At 36.5% G+C, this 11,190-nt stretch overlaps 1 pseudogene; it reads left to right on the top strand.

Annotated features, from left to right (window-relative positions):
- The first annotated feature begins 871 nt into the window (after window positions 1-871).
- LOC131481242 (V-type proton ATPase subunit e 1-like) lies at window positions 872-1,080 on the top strand (annotated as a pseudogene).
- Window positions 1,081-11,190: the final 10,110 nt, after the last annotated feature.

Genomic DNA, 11,190 nt, shown 5'->3' with positions numbered 1-11,190 from the left:
GTATCCTGCAACTAGGGGAGTTTGGGGATTATAACACAGCACTGGGCTAACTCACTCTACGTGATCCAACAGGGTTCCCTTCAATTTCTTGCTAGTAACACTAGCAACAACTAAGTGAAAAAAAAAAAAAAAACCCAAATCCTACCTGAGGAAGTAACCTTCATACTTCCTATTAACTCTAGGGTTATACCTTAGCAACACCCTTGTATTCATTCTTGGAACTAGAAACAATTTCAACTATGCCTTGCTGAACAAGCAGTGTTGATGTTGGTTTTATTGTTTATAGAGTCATCCATACTCACTGCAGTATCTGAAATGTTCTATCAGCACTGCTCTGCTTCAAGCAGAAGACAGTCACTAAACATAAAACCTACCTGACTCCCAACCTAGGAAATTTTAATAACAATGCCACTGTACACTGCAACACCAAAATCATTGCAAGCAGTACTGACTTCCTCAAATCCACCGAGACCCACAAAGGAACTTGCCTATATTCTGCCACTCTGGGCTAATAGCTACCAGTGCAAAATATCCTGTATCTGTACAATCACCTAGAGGACCAGAGTGCACCAGTTACATCTCTCATCCAGACCCAAGGAAGGGCCCATCCACATCACATAGTCTCAGAGCTTCTGTTACTGAAATCCCTGATATCACAAGCCCAGCATCACTCAAGATCTCCATTGGAACAAAAGGAAAATCACCATTGTGTTTCTCCTCACCAACAACAAGGTCCTCACAATCCCTGGACATGAAATGTGGTTAAATCACAGAAGAAAGAGAAAATCTAAACAGACCAACAACTAAGCACAACATTGACATAGTAATTAAAACCTATTACTCAAGAAAAAGACCATCTCTGTAAGCAACTATGGGTTACCGTGGTCTCATAGTGCCTCTCATTTAGATGTGTGTGTTCTGGGGCTAGAAGTCCTGACCAGGGAGTTGCCATCACTATGTTGGTGACTTGGTCCTTTTGCTGCTGTCTGTTTTGGCTGGTTGGAATTCTGGCCCAACTCCTTTTTCAGGCCACAATTAGAAAATGAACTCATCTGTTATCTGAAATATCATTGGCTTTGAGAAGAAGCTGTGCTACACAGAAGACATACTGTTACTGAGGTCACAAAGAGAATTTGTTCCTTATGAAAAACCACCTCTAGATATGGACCATTGCCTTCAACTCAAATATTTTGGGAATTAGCTGCATTAAACATTTATTATCACCTTTGAATGCCATATTCTCAGTTGCAGCCTTTTTTTCCCCTTTCCTCATTTTATACTTTTTTGTGAATCACATGCCTACTCTACTTAAACCGGTGGGACTCCACAAGACGCCCACAACCTCTTCTGTTCTCCTGCGGAATATGTCACTCTCCCCTTGCAATGTATAGATTTGAAGATGGTCCAGCCATTTCACCACTTGGAATCTGCAAACTGATTGAAACTGCCCCAAGATAAATAAAACTTGGACAGACAGTAGGACAGCATATCTTGAGGGAAAATTTGTCCCAATGTTCTTACATCACATGATATTTTCAAATAAATTTATATCTGCCATTTTTAGATAATCTGTTTTTTCTATTTTCAATGAAAACAAGAAAACTTTAGGCCCTGATGGCTTTGCTAACAAATGCTACGAAGAATTTAAATAGGAACTAACATCAATATTTTTCAAACTCTCCCAAGATATTGAATACAATAGATTCTTCCAAACTATTTGTATGAGACTAACATCCCTCTGATATCAAGCTCAAAAACATAAAGGAAAACTACAGATCAATGTCCTCAATGAACATTGATGCAAGTGTTGTCAACTAAATACTAATAAATTAAATTTCCAAATAAATCAATAGGATCAAACATTACAACTGATATTTTTCTGGAGATGATAGAGTGCCTTCATATTTGCAAATCAATGAATGGCATAAATAACACTGAGAGAATGAAAGGCAAAAATCATATAATAATCTCAATAGATGTAGATAAAGTATTTGATAAAATTCAACACCTCTTCATGATAAAAACTCTCCAAAGTTGGATTTAAAAGCAAATATTTGAAAACTATAAAAACTGTGTCAAATCAATGTACAGCAACATACTGCACCATACAGACACAATTATGTTTTTCAAGGAAATGGACCTGTATTGTTCTTTTGTGTGTTTCTTTGAGTCTGAAATAAAAATGATGTTGGCCTCTGAGAAAAAGTCTGGCTGAGTCCATCCTGTACAATATTTTGGAATTGTTTGAAAAGTGTTAGAGTTATTTCCTATTGAAAGACAAAGTATACATTTCAGAACTCTTATTCAACATTGTATCAGAATGTTAACAGATGCTTTCATTGAGTAAAAGGAAATAAAGGACACCAAAATTAGAAAGGAGGAAATTAAAATATCGACGTTTGTGATGACATAACGTTGTACATGGAGAAACCTAAGCACTCCACAAATAGCTGTTAGAATTACTAAGCCAATTCCATGAAGTTGGAGGCTTAAAATAAAGATGCAAAAAACCCAGAAGTTTATTTTATATACTGATGATTAATTCAATGACTGAAAAATCAAGAAGTAAGTTTTATTCACAATAGTCATAAGAAATCAAATATGTAGGGCCCGGCGGCATGGCCTAGTGGCTAAAGTCCTCGCCTTGAAAGCCCCGGGATCCCATATGGGCGCCGGTTCTAATCCCGGCAGCTCCACTTCCCATCCAGCTCCCTGCTTGTGGCCTGGAAAAGCAGTCGAGGACGGCCCAATGCATTGGGACACTGCACCCGCGTGGGAGACCTGGAAGAGGTTCCAGGTTCCCAGCATCGGATTGGTGCGCACCGGCCCGTTGCGGCTCACTTGGGGAGTGAATCATCGGATGGAAGATCTTCCTCTCTGTCTCTCCTTCTCTGTGTATATCTGGCTGTAATAAAATGAATAAATCTTAAAAAAAAAAAAAGAAATCAAATATGTAGCAATCAATTGGACAAAAACGTAAAAGATCTTTGCAATGATAATTATAAAACATTGATGAAATAAATTTTCAAGTTCACATAAAAAATATTTCTTGCTCATGGATTAGAAGAATCAAATCTTTAAAATCACTCTGTTACCTAACGCATTCTATAGATTCAATGCAGTCTCTATCAAAATATTAATGGCATTTTTACAGAATAAGAAAAAATTCCTAAAATTTGCATAGAATCACAAAAGACCTAAAATAGCCAAAATGATCGTGAAGTAAAGGAATGAAGTTGGAGACATCACAACACATATACATCAACTGATATGTACTTAAATTAATCCATGTAAATACAACCAACTGTTTGTTGACCAAATGCTTAGGTTATTCATTAGAGAAAGGAGAACCTCTTCAGTAAATGGAGCTGATGAAACTAGATGTATACTAGAAGGAAATTGTATTCCAACCTCTTGCCATATGCAAAAAACTCAGGATAGATCAAAGACCTAAATTCAAGATCAGAAACTATGAAGTTGTTAAAAGATGATATTCAAGAAACATTTCAGGACAATGATATAGTGCATAATTTCTTGGATAAGATCCAGACAAAAATGGTCAACAAAAGAAAAACTAAAGAAATGGAATTATGACCAACTGAGTAGATCTGCACATCAAATGACACGAACTTAATCCAATTGTGGCATCAGATGGTTATGCAAACCTGAATAACAAAAGTATATCCATTTACATGAAAAAAAGTACGGCAGTGGAGTAAATACCAAATTCCAATTGGAGGATAAAACTTTGAGCATGGAAGATAATACTAACTCTCAAATACAAACACAAATTAATTCATTTTATGAGCCCACAAATATAAAGCGAACCCTAAATTGACCATTTGAAATGATTTTTGTACATGTTTTCATATCACATTAGCCTAAAGAAGTTGCCTACCATGAATTTAAGCAGTTACAGAACTATGAGCAAATCTGAAATCAATACGGCTATGTAGTTGAGGTGAAGGGAGACATAAAAATAATTTTTCTATGTTATTAATCCTTACACACTCTATTATATTGTGAGCAATATAAAGAATAATGCCTACAGAAAGAAGTGTGTCTTTCTCAAAGGCAGTTCTCAAAAAGCCTCTACTTCACTTGTGAATACCAGAAATTATCACTACAAAATGCAGTCTAGGTGTCAATAATAGATAAAATTAGATAAAAATAGATAAAATATCCCCAGGAATCTCTTGGTTGACATTGTCAAAAATCAATAGTAGTGACATTTTAAGAATGATTAGCTCATCAAGCCTGACTTCAGGCATGGAGTATGTCTGCATAGTTTCCTCAAGAACTGATGTTTCAATACATTTTCAAGGACAGTGGACAATGGATAATGGCAAGTGAAGTTGAAGTAATTGGCAGCTCTCTATAAGCAATGACCACAAACTCTCACCTAACTATGTTATTGCACCCTTTTTATCCAAACTCCTATATTCCCATCTTCTTCATCCCAGCCACTGGTAGTTGCTGATTTGTATTCAGATTGACTTTTTAAACTTTTGCTTAAGAGAGCGTATACAGTATTTTCTTTATTTTTTTCTAATGTGATACATTACAGTAGAGTGACAGTTTATCCTAACAACATATTATTTGTCACAAAAATCTAGAAGCGATGATTTCAAATCCCAAAACACGACAACATTCAAAACATTATAAAGGAGCCTGGTGCAGTAGCCTAATAGCTAAATTCTTCGCCTTGCCCATTCCTCTTGTGATGGACATGCATTGTGCTGGTATCAATATAGGTTGAAGGTCTTTTGCATATGCAGATTTCACTTCTTTTGAATATATTCATAGGCGGCAGGATATCTATCACATGGTGGACCAATTTTCAGTTGTCTTAGCAGTCTCCATACCTACTTTCCTGGTGATTGTACTAGTTTATACTCCCACCAACAGTTGAAGAAAGATATCTTTCTCCCCACATCCATACCAACAGGTAGTTACTAGATTTCCAAATGTAGGCTGATATCTTTGGAATTAGGTGGGGTTTCTTGTTTGTTTGTTTGTTTGTTTACCTGGCAGCTAGGGAGCCTGAGCATTTTTTTTACATGTCTATTAGCTACTTGAATTTGTTCATTTGAAAAAATGTCTGTTCATTTCCTTTGCCCATTCCTTTGTAGGGTTGTTTGTTTTACTGTTGCTGAGTTCCAAAAGCTCTTGGTAAATCCTGGATATTAGTTCCCTATCAGTTGTGTAGTGCGCTAAGATTTTCTCCCATTCTGTTGGTTGCTCCATCACTTTATTGATTATCTCCTTTGAATCTCAGCTTGTGCTGTAGTCTCATTTGTTCATTTTGAGTTTGACTTCCTGGACTTTTGGTGACCTTTCTAAGAAGTCTTCACCAACGCCTGTATCTTGTAAAGTGCTTACTGTGTTTTGCTCTCATGGTTTGATGGTTTCTAGGTACAGGTTTAGGTCCTTGATCCACTTGGTGCTAATGTTGTATAAGGTGGCTGGTGGGGTCTTGCTTCTTACTTCTACAGGCTGAAATCAAATTGCTCTAACAGTATCTGTTGAAAAGAACAAATTTTATCTCTAGATTATTTTCAGTTTCCTTGTTGAAGGTTAGTTCATTGCTCATGTGTGAGCTCACTTCTGGGGATTCCATTTAGTTACATTACTCGTCTCTTTTTGTACCAATACCTGTTTTGATAACCACTGCTTACAGAACATCTTACAATCCGGAATTGTAATTCCTCCAGCTCTGTTTTTATTCTGGATAGATTCTATTCATGCTCTCTTGTGTTTTCAGATGATTTTTTTTTGTATCATCTTCTCTGTTTCTGAGAAAAAGTGTTGTTGGAATTTTTATTAGAATCACATTGGATTTGTATGTTCGTTTCAATAATATGGACATTTTTATGGTGTTGATTCTTCTCATCTAAGAACCTGGTAGATTTTTTTAATGACTTTTTTTTTAAAAAAGATCTATTTTTTATTGTAAAATCAGACATACAGGGCCTGGCGGCGTGGCCTAGCAGCTAAAGTCCTCGCCTTGAATGCTCCGGGATCCCATAAGGGTGCCTTTTCTAATCCCGGCAGCTCCACTTCCCATCCAGCTCCCTGCTTGTGGCCTGGGAGGGCAGTTGAGGATGGCCCAATGCTTTGGGACCCTGCACCCTCATGGGAGACCTGGAAGAGGTTCCTGGTTCCCGGCATCGGATCGGCGCAGCACCGGCCGTTGCGGCTCACTTGGGGAGTGAATCATCGGATGGAAGATCTTCCTCTCTGCCTCTCCTCCTCTCTGTATATCTGACTGTAATAAAATATAAATCTTTAAAAAAAAAATCAGACATACAGAGAGGAGGAGAGACAGAAGACCTTCCGTTTGTTGATTCACTCTCCAAGTAGCCGCAATGGACTGAACTGAACTTATCCGAAGCCAGGAGCCTGGATGCAGGGTCCCAAGGATTTGGGCCATCCTTGACTGCTTTCCCGGGCCACAAGTTGGGAGCTGGATGGGAAGCGGGGCTGCCAGGATTAGAATCAGGCCCATATGTGATGCTGGAGTGTGCAAGGCAAGGACGTTAGCCACTAGGCTACCACACTGGGCCCAATGTCTTCTTTTAATAACATCTTTTAATGTCTTCTTCTATTTCTTTACTAAATGTTATGAATTTTCCATCACAGAGGTCTTCCACATCTTTCGTTAGGCTTATTGCAAGGTATTTAAGATTTTTCTTTGCTCTTTTAAAGGAAAATGTACTTGCAACCTCTTTTTCGGACATGAAATTATTTTCTTATTTTTGTATTTTTGTTTATTGAATTTGTATCCTTTTACCCACAAAAATTCTCTTATGAATTCTAATAGTCTCCTTATTTAGTTTTTTTCTTTTATTTTCTTGTGTATAGTATCATGTCATCAGTGAACAGGGGTTATTTTAATTACTCATTTCCAATTTGAGTTCTTTTGATTTCTTTTTATTGCCTAATAGCTTCACCAAAGAATTCTAATACTATTTTGAATATCAGTGGTGAAAGTAGACATCTTTTTCTGATTCTATATTTTAGTGGGAAAACTTCTAATCTTTTCCCATTTAGTATGACTACTGTGTCTTGTTTTCATATACTACATTGATTATGTTGTTGACTGTTCCTTCTATGGCTGTCTTAGGGTTTTTAGAATGAAGTGGTGTTGGATTTTATCAAATGCCTTCTCTGTAACTATCGAGATCATAATAACGTTTTTATTCCTCATTTTGTTAATGTAGTGCATTACTTTTCTTAATTCACATGTTAAGCCATCCCTGGGCTAGTGGGGTATATATCATGTTGATTTTCTCAAAGAACCTGCTGTTTGGTCTCTATTATATAGTTTATTTTATTTATTACATAGTTTATTTTCTCCCATGTATTTACTGTTGCTTTTTTTCTGCTGATCTTGGCATTATTTTGCTTCTGTTTTTCTTGTTCACTCAGACAGATGGTTCGTCCATTTACCTGGTGCCTTTCTAGTTTCTTGGCATAGGCATTAATTGAAATGAACTTTCCTCCTAACACTGCCTTCAATGTGTTCCACAAGTTTTGTTTTGTTTTGTTTTATTGATGCATTCATTCATTTCAAGCAGGATTTTTTTAAATTTCCTCTTTGATTTTTTTCTACAACTCATTGTACATTTAGTAGCATATTATTCAATCCCAAAGTATTTGCATATCTCCTGAAGTATTTTAACTTGCTGGTGTATAATTTCACTCCATGATGGTCTGAGAAGATGCATGGGATGATTATGCTTTATATTTTTAAATTTGCTAAGGTTTATTTTGTGTTCTGTAATGTGACCAGTCCTGGAAAAGATCCCATGTACTTGTGAAAAACAGTGTATTCTGTGTGTAAAGGACAAAAGGTTCTGAAGATGTCAATCAAATCCACCTGGTCTATTATCTGGGTGAACTCTGTTGTTTCCTTGCTTAGCTTCTGTCTTGTTCATCTGTCCTTTGAGGTATTTGGCATGTTAAGGTCCCCAAATATTGTTGTACTAGAGTCTATTTTTCCCCTTAAAACCATTAATATTTGTTTCATATAGATAGTCGCCTTGGCATTTGGTTTGTGTTCATTTATTAGGGTGATTTTTTTTCTTGTTGAATGGATCCCTTAATCATTATGTGGTGTCCTTCTTCATTTCTCTTAACGTTTTTCATGTCAAAGTCTATCATATCTGATATTAGAGAGGCTACACAGGTTTATTTTCCATTTCCATTAACCTGAAATATCCTTTTCCATCCTGTCACTTTCAGTTTACCAGTGCATTTGTTGATGATGTGTCTCCTGTAGGCAATGAATAGATGGGTCCTGTTACTTCGAACAGTCCACTAATCCATGTCTTTTGATTGATGAGTTTAATCCATTTATATTCAATTGCTTTATGTGCTTCTATTTTTTTAAGGAACTACACAACATTTTTTTAAAAATTCTAAAATCTTTTAAATTTAAGTATTTTAAATTTAAAATTCCTTAAAAATTCTGTTCAGTATCCAAATCTCCATTTGTCATCACTCGCACCACTCCCTCCAGTGAGTTTCAGTCCAAGGCTCTTGTGCTACACTTCTGACATGGGCTCCACAGATGGGACTCCTGGGTTGCCCTTTACTGCTCCCTGTAATCCCATGCTGTGACTACACCATTTTCTGCTCAGCCTTTCTCCCACTCCCTATTTCAGAGCACCGAGGGTTAGGAAAACACAAGCTGTGACTTCAACCTAGATCATTGCAATTTTTTCCCTATCCTCTTCTTGGTTGAACCTGGTGGTAGTTAGGTCTAGGGGCATGCAACCCACACATATAGTGGCCCAAGTTTGTGATCCATCCTCTGCTGTCTTTCCTAGAGCTAATGCAAGCTGGAGCAGAAGTAGAGGAGCCAGTACCCAGTGGCTTTACCCAATATCTCACAACTCCAGTACAAGTGGATGGTATTTCTTCAGCCACTGTATCTCATTGTTCTGGATAGCTGTAAGCAATTCATACATATGCAGCATATTTTAACAGCATGAAATATAATCTCTATGCATTCAGTGTTTTACCTGTTGTTGTGGCCATTTTTATCAGGCAAATAAAAATAGAACATTAAGTTAAAAAATAAGCATGGGAGGTCATCTTATGAAACTGTTAAATCTATCTTGACAATAGAATGTTGGACTTCATGCCACTCTCCATATTTACAATGTCAGCTACAATTAAATTGAATAATATGGACTTGTGACTGTTGTTGAGGGACTAAACTATTGTTACAATATAGGGGAAAGCATTGGGGCATGAGGGTGGGGAACTGTGGAAAGGAAAATCACTGAGCCTAAGGAAGTATATCATAAACAATAAAGAATTTAAAAAGAAAGAAAGCATGGGTTCAGATTACTAGCAAGAAGAAAACATGTTTATGACCATCAATAGGAATATGACTACTGAACTTTAAAATAATAAAATCAGGGTGCTAGAAATTCTACTCAAAAACCTGCAGAAACCTGGAGTGATGTGGGCAAGAAGGTAGCTAGCAAGCACTGCCCTGCTGCCTTCTTGCTTTGCCCAAATTGCATGGAGAACAAAACCACACTTTCCATGAAATTATCACTTAGAACTGGCACCCACTAAAAATAACATGACTGCCAGCTGCTATCCATTGATGATCTTTAGCTAATTATGTTTTCATTATACTAAATCACCATGTTGGCATTCATGTCCTATCAAGCACCTGTCATCATAACATTTCTGAGATGTTCAAAAGTTGACAAATAATTGAACAGTTCACAAACCCTACCCAAAACACTTCTCCTTATGGATATGTGGTGAAATCATGTTCCCAGAAAGGACACGCTGATCCTTTAGTATATAAATGATAAAATCAAACCATGTTGACTAAAGCTTACTCTTAAGCACACCTGTACTAAACCATGAGCATGTAATTCCACTTTATTTAAAAAAATATATTGCTGCACTTTTACCTACTTACCAATTTCTGATTCTGTCTGGCTCTGGAGACAAGAACCTGGCCCTAGCCACCTCATGACAGAATGATAGCTAAGTAAAGAAACTGATACTCGTGTAGTAGCATTCATTAACTCCCTAGTTAGCCCTGATATAGGCTCTAATTGCACACAATGCACCATACAATACAAAGCAGCAATGTCTTTAATGAACCATTCCTATCTCATCCATGAATATTTTGAATTTTATAATGATAGCTCAACTCTATTATAGTAAAACTGGGTGTAAACTCAAGTATCCAAAAATTTGTCTCAAACACAGGAATGAAGAAAACCATAGCTCAAAAAGACCTGACTTTTTGTTGAAACACTGTCTTGAAGAAAAACAATATATATAAATATATATATATGAATATTTTAAAAGATTTATTTATTTTTATTGGCAAGGTAGATTTATACAAAGAAGATAGACAGAAGGATCTTCCATTCACTGATTCACTCTCCTGTGGCCACAATAGCCAGAGCTGAGCTAATCTAAAGTCAGTAGCCAGGGACTTTTTCTGTTCCCCCATGCAGGTGCAGGAGCCCAAGATATGGGACATCCTCTATTGCTTTCTCAGCCCCAAAGCAGGGAGCTGGATGAGAAGTGAAGCAGCTGGAACACAAACCTGGAGCCTTTATGGGATCCTGACACATCCAAGGTGAGGACTTAGCCACTGAGCTATAACAGTCATCATATTTTATAAAGCAAAAAACAAGTCTGTTCTTCTAAAATGAGCATCATAACTTCAAATTTTAAAGTTTATCCACATGGTGGTCTTGTCTGTGTTTCTATCTCCCTCTCTGTATCTCTTTCAAATGAAGAAATAAAGCTTTAAAGGGAATGCTATTCACTTTCTAAATGCATTACTTTTTAAGAATCTATTTATACTTTCCAAAAAGTTGTAAATGTTTTATAATTTCTTGCCCTTTCAAGAATTTAAAGACAGATTTGTTAAATGTTATCTTAGAAAACAATGTTGATTTTACTCACAAAGAGGCATCAAATGTACATCAAGTAAGTATCAAATGGATTAAATTATTATTAAGACAAAAATAGAACTATGACTCTATAAAATAATATTTCTATGGAAATTCCTCTAAAGTTAAAATAAATTGTGGCTGTTTATATTTTATTAGATGATTTAATAGTAATATCTGATTCTTAATAATATAATGAGGTTATGGGAAACTATGAAAAATTTTAAACACTTATGGCTTTAGT

The sequence above is a fragment of the Ochotona princeps genome, chromosome 1 (genome assembly GCF_030435755.1).
Source record: "Ochotona princeps isolate mOchPri1 chromosome 1, mOchPri1.hap1, whole genome shotgun sequence".
NCBI lineage: Eukaryota > Metazoa > Chordata > Mammalia > Lagomorpha > Ochotonidae > Ochotona > Ochotona princeps.
The sequence above is the reverse complement of the archived record's forward strand: the minus strand, read 5'-3'. Positions and strand labels throughout refer to the sequence as shown.